This window comes from Littorina saxatilis, linkage group LG2 (assembly GCF_037325665.1).
Source record: "Littorina saxatilis isolate snail1 linkage group LG2, US_GU_Lsax_2.0, whole genome shotgun sequence".
Lineage (NCBI taxonomy): Eukaryota > Metazoa > Mollusca > Gastropoda > Littorinimorpha > Littorinidae > Littorina > Littorina saxatilis.
In genome coordinates this window covers 75,817,747-75,827,972 of record NC_090246.1, presented here as the reverse complement: position 1 = coordinate 75,827,972, position 10,226 = coordinate 75,817,747, and the positions used below count along the sequence as shown (strand labels likewise).

Sequence of the window (10,226 nt, the reverse complement as noted above, 5' to 3'; positions counted from 1 at the left end):
GCATTGTAAAAATATGCCAGAAAAACAATGCAACATTATTAACAGCTATTGTGTTTTCAGCGTAGCAATAGGGTCCGATATTTAGACGAGACAAGTATAATGCGACGAGTCGAAGACGAGTCGCATTATACTTGTTCGAGTCTAAATATCGGACCCTATTGCTACGCTGAAACATAATAGCGATTATATAGCTGTTATGACCTTCATTTGTTGTTCCAAACTTACAAAATGACAGTTTTTGCGTCGATGCGTTGATCTCAGGTTTTGATAGCAGACAAACTTCTTACGCGCATCATGTTCGCGCAGACATGCACACCGCTACACGCTTTCTGACTTTGGAAGAAAAACTGACTCCAAGTGCATTCGATTTCACAACACAGTTGTTGAAACAGCTTTTTAAGTTGTCAGTGTATGCTGTTGTCGATAGAAACATCGCGGCGTGGTACAGATGTGTAAACCGGAACCATGCGTCGGCCATTTTTCTCAATATGCTTTTGGATATTGAGAAAAATGGCCGACTTTGGCAGCAATATGCTTTGATGATCAGGAGAGACCATCCAATCACAGCCCCCGAATTCCCCCACGTGTTCATCAGAATAGCTATATTAGTTGACAATCAGATTGTACAAATGACATTTTGCAGTCTTCTTCTTTTATCACACCATATATATATAATTATATGTCGTGCCGAATTCACGTAATTGCAGATTCCGCGTAATGGGCAACATTTTTGCGTAAAGGCTTCTAAAATTTGCCCATTTTGCGAAATCGGCAGCCACTTTTTGGTTTTAAAGTTCTCAAATGCCTGGGATATCATCACACTTAGACAACTAGATATTCGAATAGAATGATATTTCAATAATCCATAAGTTATGGCAAGTTATTGCAGAAAGTGTAGTTTTCATGCATTTCCGGAGTTATGCTCGACACAGACCAACATAGACCATACAAAACATAGTAGAGAGGTAAAGCAATATTAATGCAATGTTCTGGTGACACAAAAAGTAACAGAGTAGCAGCTGTCGATTTTGCAAAATGGGCAAACTTTAGAAGCCTTTCCGCATTTTCGGCAAAACGCTGCCGATTTCACGTAATGGGCAGCGTTTTGCCGATTACGCGAAATGGGCAAAAATGTTGCCGATTCCGCGAATTCGGCAATTCCGTGAATTCGGCACGACATATATAAATATAAATATGGTGTGACAAAAGAAGAAGACTGAAGACACACACATACACGACATAATTATAGACATGTATTGGCTTTCCTTGTCCTGAAGTTTAGACTTCCAAGCTGCACTGCTACTGTTAGTAACGTATTGTTTCTATTTATTTGCCTGCTTTGAATTGATCTTTTCTTTGTTCTTTGTTTCCTTCCTGCTTACTCTCATTCTCCTCCATGAAACAAGTAAAGAGTCTTTATGCTTTGGACTTTTTCTCTCTGTGTATATATATTTCTGTCTCTCGCTCTCTCCCTGTCTTGGTCTCTCTCTCTCTCTCTCTCTCTCTCTCTTTGTCTCTCTCCCTCTTTTTCTCTCTCTTTCTCCCATTCTCGCTCTCTCTCTTTCTCCCTCTCTATCTCTCCTTTTTCTTTTTTTCTCTCCCTTTCTCTCACGCTCTCTCTCTCTCTTTCTCCCGTTCTTTCCATGTGTCTTTGTGTCTGTCTCTCTCTTTTCTTTCTCACTCTCTCGCTCTCCCCTCTCAATCTCTCTCGCTCTTTCTTATTCTCCTCTCACCCTCTCACGTTTTTTCCCTATCTCTCTCTCTTTTTCCCTATCTCTCTCCCCCCTCCCTCTAGCCTCCCCCATTCTCCCCGTCTCTTTCCCCGACGCAAAACCATTCAAAACGAAAAAAACTAAACAAGTCGCGTAAAGCGATATAAAAACATTAAGTCAATCTGACAATGAAAACATAATCTCAATCGGTCGGAATTAGATAAACTTACCTTACGTCTTGTTATATCCAACATCCACCACATCGGATCCCAAAACCACCTCCTTACATGTTCTCTCAACCCCCGCCCCCCCCCCCTCCCCTGATTCCCCAAAACCCTCATATCCGAACTTGACCCCCCCCCCCTCTGCTCCCCAAGCACCCCCTCTATACTACGTACTCTATGCTAGGTCTGGCCATATCCACTCAGCCAGACAGCCGCCCGTCCCAGGACCTCGTAACGTGGGGCACCCCAGGGACAGCGCAGACAGGCGGATGAGATGAGGTGTGATGATGATGGCTCCCTGTCTCAGACACTTTCATCATTTCAAGTAAATGACCGCTCCCCCCCCCCCCCCCCGCCTCGTCCAACCCGCCCTCCCATATCCTCTTCTTAGCTCTAATATACACCCTCCTCACGTTGCCCCTACCCCGACAGAGAGAGAGAGAGAGAAACAGAGAGAGAGAGAGAGAGAGAGAGAGAGAGAGAGGGAGAGAGGGGGAGAGAGAGAGAGGGAGAGAGAGAGGGAAAGAGAGAGAGAGAGAGAGAGGGAGAGAGAGAGGAGAGACAGAGAGAGACACAGACAGAAAAAGAGAGAGAGAGAGAAAGAGGAGAGAGAGAGAGAGAGGGAGAGAGAGAGAGAGAGAGAGAGAGAGAGAGGGAGAGAGAGAGGGAGAGAGAGAGGAGAGAGAGAGAGAAAGAAAGAAAGAGAGAGAGAGAGGGTGAGAGAGAGGACCAGAGAGAGAGAGGGAGAGAGAGGAAGAGAGAGAGAGAGAGAGATAGACAGACAAGGACAGACAGAGACAGAGAGAGACAAAGAGACACATGGAGGGAGAGAGAGAGAGAGAGAGAGAGAGAGAGAGAGAGAGAGAGGGAGAGAGAGAGAGAGAGAGAGAGAGAGAGAGAGGAGAGAGAGACACACAGGGAGAGAGAGAGAGAGAGAGAGAGAGAAAGAGAAAGAGAGAGGAGAGAGAGAGAGAGAGAGAGAGAGAGAGAGAGAGAGAGAGAGAGAGAGAGAGAGAGAGAGAGAGAGAGAGAGAGAGGAGAGAGAGAGAGAGAGACAGACAAGGACAGAGAGAGAGAAAGAGTGATAATGATGATGATGATGATGATGATGATGATGATGATGATGATGATGATGATGATGATGACGATGATTAACGGGTGTGGTGGCGAAAAATCTGGACAATGTGTCATCTGATTCATTCTCTCTCTCTCTCTCTCTCTCTCTCTCTCTCTCTCTCTCTCTCTCTCTCTCTCTCTCTCACACACACATAAACACAAACTCACCCACACGAACACAAACACATATACCCCCCTACCCCCCACCCCCCACCCCTACTCGAACATGCAGACACATACACATACTCACTCGATCACACATACACACGCAAAGACAGACATACATAAACACGCACACACAAACAGACACAGACACACGGACACATACAGATACACACACACAACCACAGACGCACGCACACACACAAACATAAAGACACAAACACCCCCCAACACAAACTCACACATACGCGCGTGCACGTACTGACGCATGCACATTCTTACACGTCGTCGTCCATACTATGCTCATAGGAATCAACATCTAATAAAATAACTACTTACTGTCTGATCGTGAATTGATGGACATGCAGCCACTTACAATGAGAAATGTCAGGCGTATGTACGTCATGTTTCCTTTGCACTTCTCTCAAGCGTTAACGCCATTCCTATCCGGTAATAAAGTAACGGGTGTGATGACGACAAGCTTATAACTTACTTTGTTCAATGTCCCCAAAGGACAGTTTCAAAATTAATCCCGTAAATCTGTCATTTTTCATTGGGTTTGCGCTTCTTCCAAGCATAAACATCGGTTTGACGTCATTTCCTTCATACGTCAGGAACGGGTGTGTCGACGAAATGCCAGGAACAAATGTCACCTGAATTGGTTAGTCCACTCATGAATGTCAGTAGCAACATATACTCCTAAGCAATACAAGTTAATAGAGACACACAACTCATGTTCAACTATCAATTCACGATCAGAAACGTCATTGACAATCCTCCATTCACTTTGGTCTTCTAACCATCACAAACGTCAACTAAAAGTCGTTCATTTCAGTTGAGATTAACAGGTGGGGTGACGAAATGCGCAGAAATATGTCCGCTGATTCCAGACAGACAGACAGACAGACAGACAGAACAGATAGACAGAACAGACAGACAGAACAGACAGACAGAACAGACAGAACAGACAGACAGAACAGACAGACAGACAGACAGACAGACAGACAGACAGACAGACAAACAAACAGACAGAACAGACAGAACAGACAGACAGACAGACAGACAGACAGACAGACAGGTAGACAAGGCAGATAGACAGGCAGGACAGACATACAGACAGAACAGACAAACAGACAGACAGGTAGACAAGGCAGACAGGCAGGCAGACACTCATGAACGTGCGCACACAGACATGCATGCACACACAAATACACATACGCACCCACACACATACACACAAACACATAAAAACAAACATACACACGGGTACACTCGCACACACTGAAGCTAAAACGCACGTGTTCGTGTGTGTGTGTGTGTGTGTGTGTGTGTGTGTGTGTGTGTGTGTGTGTGCGTGTGTGTGTGTGTGTGTGTGTGTGTGTGTGTGTACGTGTGTGCGCGCGGGTGTGTATGTGTCAATGTGTGTGTGTGTGTGTGTGTGTGTGTGTGTGTGTGTGTGTGTGTGTATGTGTATGTGTCTGTGAGTCTGTGTGTCTGTGCGTGTCTGTGTGAATATCGGTACGCAAGCACGTATGCACACACACTTGCACGCCCGTATTCAAGTCAGGACCGCCTTACATACAGACATTAACATCTACTCGAGAATACTAATTGCATAATCCGAACCAATATTTCTTTCAACGCTCGTTCAACGCCCACCGCTTCGCTGTGAACGGCGATTCCAACGAAGACCAGTAATTTCTGTTTCCACATTTCAACATTCAAATAGCGAACCATACATCATGAAACACGTGACCAGTGGCAGCCAACCACAATGAAACATATGTGAACCTTTCTCCTCCCACTGTCACTTTCTTGTAACGAAGATTTTTTTGGGCCTTGATTCTAAATACAGGTTCTAGGTGATAAACGAATAATTATTCAACACGTAAGCCAGCTTGTACTACGTGAATTTTATCAGCCAATCAAATAAAGTTTTCTCCTTTTCGTTGAGTATTAACTATAGTCTGTGCATAAATAAGCACTGTATTGGGTTAGAGATCTGGACATTGGCAAACCATTCGGTGAAATTGAGAAGATCGTCTTCCCTGCTCTCGAGAGTAACCTTTTCAAGTTGCTAAAATTTGGTGGAGTGGAGATTTTTCACGTGAGTGTTCTCTGTGAAAATGCTGTTGTTGTTGTTGTTGTTGTTGTTGTTGTTTGTTGTTTGTTGTTTGTTGTTTGTTGTTGTTGTTGTTGTTGTCAGTTCATTGTGGTCAGTTCATGTATTTGTTTGTTTGTTTGTTTGTTTGTGTTTTGTTTGTGTGGTGATTTTGTGTTGTGTTTTCGTTCCTTGCATTAATCTTAACATTTGTGGAAGATTTCGTATTGATTCTCACAAAACCAAATACGTTTTTAGAACACTAAGTGACCTTTTATTACAACGAAGAACGCTTGTATTTTTTATTTTGATTTGTTTGCTAGTTTGTAAAAGTGTTTTTTCTTACTAAGTTGAAACGCTTGTTACTTGTAAATGTTCCTTAAAGATATGATCAAGGACGTTTTTGGATTTTTAAAAAATTATGTCTTTGTCTCTGCAAAATATGATAATGATACATTTTTATGAAAATTGCATCAGAAAATAATCGCTATCAGAAGCTCAGTAAAGCGGACTAAAGTCCGTTGAGAATTTCGACACGAAAAAGGCGGATGAAAATCAAATGATTTTTCGCGCTAGAGAGCGGGTTATGCAGGCGGCAGAAGGGGCTTCGAGTGCTGTTACGCAATTTACATATCAATGCGCTGAGGAAAAGGATTTCACATTATCGGATGGTGAAGGTGTCGGGTAACTGTATTAGGCCCAAGCACATCTGCCAGATTTGCTTCAACAATGAAGCCAAAGCTAGAGACAAAATGCCATAAGTGCACGGCAATGTCAACGTCAAACTCAAGATCGTTGTCATCTATGAATGCTTAAGTCAGAGGTCGGTCGGTTAATAGTCCCTAAAAAGGACATAATTAAGTGGACTTGTTTTGTTCTTTGGTTATAATCGGTCGCATATGCTCTGACATCCCTTTCACTTCTGTCTGTCTGTCTGTCTTTGTCTTCCCCTCTCTGTCTCTCTTACTCTGTGACTCTCTCACTCTTTGCCTTTCTCTGTCTCTGTCTCTCTCTCTTTCTCTCTCTCTCTCTCTCTCTCTAATTTAAATGCAACCTCCGCTGATTTATCTTGTCCATTTTGTTGTGGCAGTGTTGAAGATGAAGTCCACTTTGTTTTAGTATGCCCTAAATATGCTGAGTTAAGAGAATATTATATTCCACGAAAATACACTAGAATCCCATCATTGTTTAAATTAACCATGCTGTTTTCAAACACTAGTAAGCCGCTATTGCTACGTTTTTCTACATTTGTCATGAAGGCGCTTTCCATTCGTAATCCATAATCCGTAAACGAAACAGGGCGATGTTCTCGTTTTTGTTCACTATGTGTATTTGTATGCTGGTGCTTGAGATGTGCTCATCTCCATGAAAAGGGCCCAAGGCCTACTCATTAAAAAATTCAGACTTCAGACTTCTCTCTCTCTCTCTCTCTCTCTCTCTCTCTCTTTCACTCTCTCCCTCTGTCTCTATCACTCTGTGCCTATATCTCATTATTTTTGTCTCTCTCTCTTTCTTCTCTCTCTCTCTCTCTCCCTCTTTCTATTTTATAATAAAATTCTTGACTTAAAAAACCCTCAGCTTTCTGCTACCAAAAATACCAAAGTCAAGTCTTCTGTGACTGCTTCAAACAAGCAGCCTCCAACCCCCTCTCCCGTCTCATCGGAACATCTCCAGTCCCCTAGTTGCTCTTCTAACCTGTCAAACGAAAGTGCAGCTGTGATTTCGATGTCTGCATGTGATGAACAACAATCTGACGGTGAGTGGCCTGAGCTGTCATCAATAGATTCTGACACTTCCACCCTCATCATTGGTGACTCAGTTGTGTCAGGCCTCCATCAGGCAAAGATGAACATTGACAATGAAAGATCACAAGTATTGTCTCTTTCTGGCCTTGACAGAGAACAACTTATTGGGCTTCTAAAAGGAACAGCAATACATCCCAACGTCACCACAGTTGTCCTGCATGTAGGGATCAACGACTGCAAGCGTGGTGGCGTCCTTGGAAAAGGAGCATGGCGCTCGATCATTGCACACACTCGGCGCTGTTTTCCAAAAGCAAGATTAATCATGTCTTCAATATTGCCCCACCGAGATCAACATGAACATATCACAGCATGTATAAATGAATCAAACGACAACTTAATGCAGCTCTGTCATCAACACCACATTGATCTTGTCAACAATGACGTCAGCTTTTTCACCATACGAGGGGACATCAAAACAAGATGGATGAGGGATGCTCTACACCCCAACAACAGAGGGACAAGTGCCTTAGCTATCAACATTAAGCGTAGTTTCTCTGGCAACATCCCTGAAAACAAACATTCAACAACATCAAGACAATATCATAATGATGTTGGACGATCAGAAAAACGAGGAAACGATGATATATCATCATGGTGTGATAAGACCCAACCACGTCCTCAAAGGCAAGCGACTGCATCATTCGTTGGACGTCACTACGGACCCAAAACTTCAGGCCCGCCACAACACCAACAACCTCCAGGTCAAGTTCCTCAACCTTTAATGGCATTGTCAACTGCTCCGGGAGTCAGCCAACAACCGGGTGTACATGTATTTGCTGAGCCCCACCCTCGGATCAGTGCAAGAAACCTGGATCAGCACCTCGGATGGCACTCACAGGAACAAAAACCTCCTCTCTTCCATTTCCCTAATATGCCACGTCAACAGCTGCCAGAATTGTATAGACCTGAACATATGTCTCTGCATCAACAGAGCATGAGATCAGAGGCTCTGAGTGCCCTCGACAAAAAGTTAATGTTTGATCTACTATCTAGAGCACTATCTTCCATTTAAACCCAGCGGTGTGCATCTGTGTCGCTTTTTGCAATATCAGTTATTGTGTTAGGATATAAACGGTTTCGTTTTAACCGAAGTCCTGAGTCTGAGTCAGCTGCCTCTTTTCAAATAACCTTGTAAGTTAATTGTGTTCATTCTGTATAAATATGCGTTCAAAAAGTGGATTAAACATTGGACACGTGAACGTATATCACTTGGGGAACAAACTGCATGATGTCAGTTTACTTCTTAATACGTCACCATCGCTTCATCTACTTGGGTTAACAGAGACAAGACTGTCAAACCTAAAGCATAATGATGATTCTGTTGAGATTCAGAATTATTCTTTTATAAGACGTGATGCTGCTCATCCAAATCACACGGGAATCGGTGTGTATGTGCACAACGATTGTTTTCATGTTGTAAAACGCCGGCATGACCTTGAACCACAGAGTGTAGAGTGTATTTGGCTAGAAGTAAGGCCAAACAATTCATCTCCTATTCTAGTTGGATTCTTCTACAGAAATCCCGCCTGCACGGATGAATGGTTTGATGACTTTATAGATATGATGGACAAAGTCAACGTGTGCAATTGTAATATGCTATTATTGGGAGACTTTAATATTAACATGCCTTAGTAAACCAGTCTCAATGGCTTGACAAAACTGAATCGCTAGGTATTACTCAACTTATAAAAGAGCCCACAAGAGTAACTAGCATGTCTTCAACTCTTCTGGATCATATATACACGAACAATGATAGCATGGTTCTAAATGCTACAACATCTAATATTTGCATGAGTGACCATAAACCGATCACGTGCACTTGGTCGTGTAAACGACCAAAGGTAATGTCAAAAGGTCATACCTATATCACGTATAGATGTTTTAAAAAATTTGACAAGTCTGCGTTTTTACTTGACTTAAGTTTGGCAAATTTCCAATTGGTGTCAAATTGTTTTGATCCTGAAGAAGCTGCATTGTTATTTGTCAGAACATTATTATCTGTTGTTGACAGACATGCTCCAATCCGCAGGAAAAGAGTTAAATTTTCGACTGTACCGAACTGGATGACAGGTGAAATTAAAGATGCTATGTTAGTTCGAGATTTTCTAAAAAAAATTAAACAGTTTGAACTTTACAAAAAAATGCGAAACAAAATTTCTGAATTGGTGAAACTTGCAAAAAAGAAATATTTTCAAAATCTTATAATAGATAAAAATGACATATGTCAAATTTGGCGTGCAATGAATGAACTGACTAGTAAATCACGCAAAGCCCCATCCTGTATTAATCCTAATATAACTGCTGATGATTGTAATAGTTACTTTCTATCTATGACCGACAATGTTCTTGATTCCTCAGCCAGTTCTGATCAGATTGGCTATAAGGTGCCTGAAGTACTCAGTCAATTTTGTAATGAGAAACTTTTGCCATCTGACTCGTTTGATATACCTGTAATCACAGTCGTTGAAGTTGGTGCACTAATTTCTAAACTAAATAACAAAAAAACAATGGACACAAACAATCTTAATTCACAAATTGTAAAAATGTCACTTCCTTATATTGTAAACAGTTTAACCCATGTATACAATCTCTCTATCAGGAAGAATGTCTTCCCATCAGTGTTTAAAACAGCTAAAGTTATTCCAGTACCAAAGTCAAAAGACACCGATAGCCTTGACAACTACAGACCGATATCTATTCTCTCTATACTGTCTAAACCCCTGGAAAAGCATATACACACCCATCTCCTTAAATATGTTGAAGAAAACAATATTTTTCATCCTTATCAATCAGGTTTTCGTCCTAAACATTCATGTCATACTGCCCTTACCCGGCTCTGTGATACCTGGCTAAAAGCAATAAACAATCGTGAAATGGTTGGAGCGGTATTCCTTGATCTCAGGAAAGCATTTGACTTAGTTGATCACGCTATTTTGTTAGACAAATTACTTATTTACCTGCAAAATAGCTCATCTGTGTCCTTTTTTACATCATATCTGTCAGATAGGAAACAAGCAGTCTACCTAAACGGTTCATATTCATCACAAGGCACTGTAAAATGTGGAGTCCCACAAGGTTCTATCCTTGGTCCCTTACTGTTTGGACT

General features: G+C 42.0%; 1 protein-coding gene across 1 annotated transcript in view; it reads left to right on the top strand.

Annotated features, from left to right (window-relative positions):
• Positions 1-5,166: 5,166 nt before the first annotated feature.
• The window catches only part of LOC138959735 (uncharacterized), a 14,049-nt gene continuing 8,989 nt past the window's right edge, over positions 5,167-10,226 (top strand). Inside the window, exon 1 of the mRNA XM_070331339.1 lies at positions 5,167-5,321. The gene's annotated coding sequence lies outside the window, so the exon portion shown is untranslated. The remainder of the gene's footprint in view (positions 5,322-10,226) is intronic.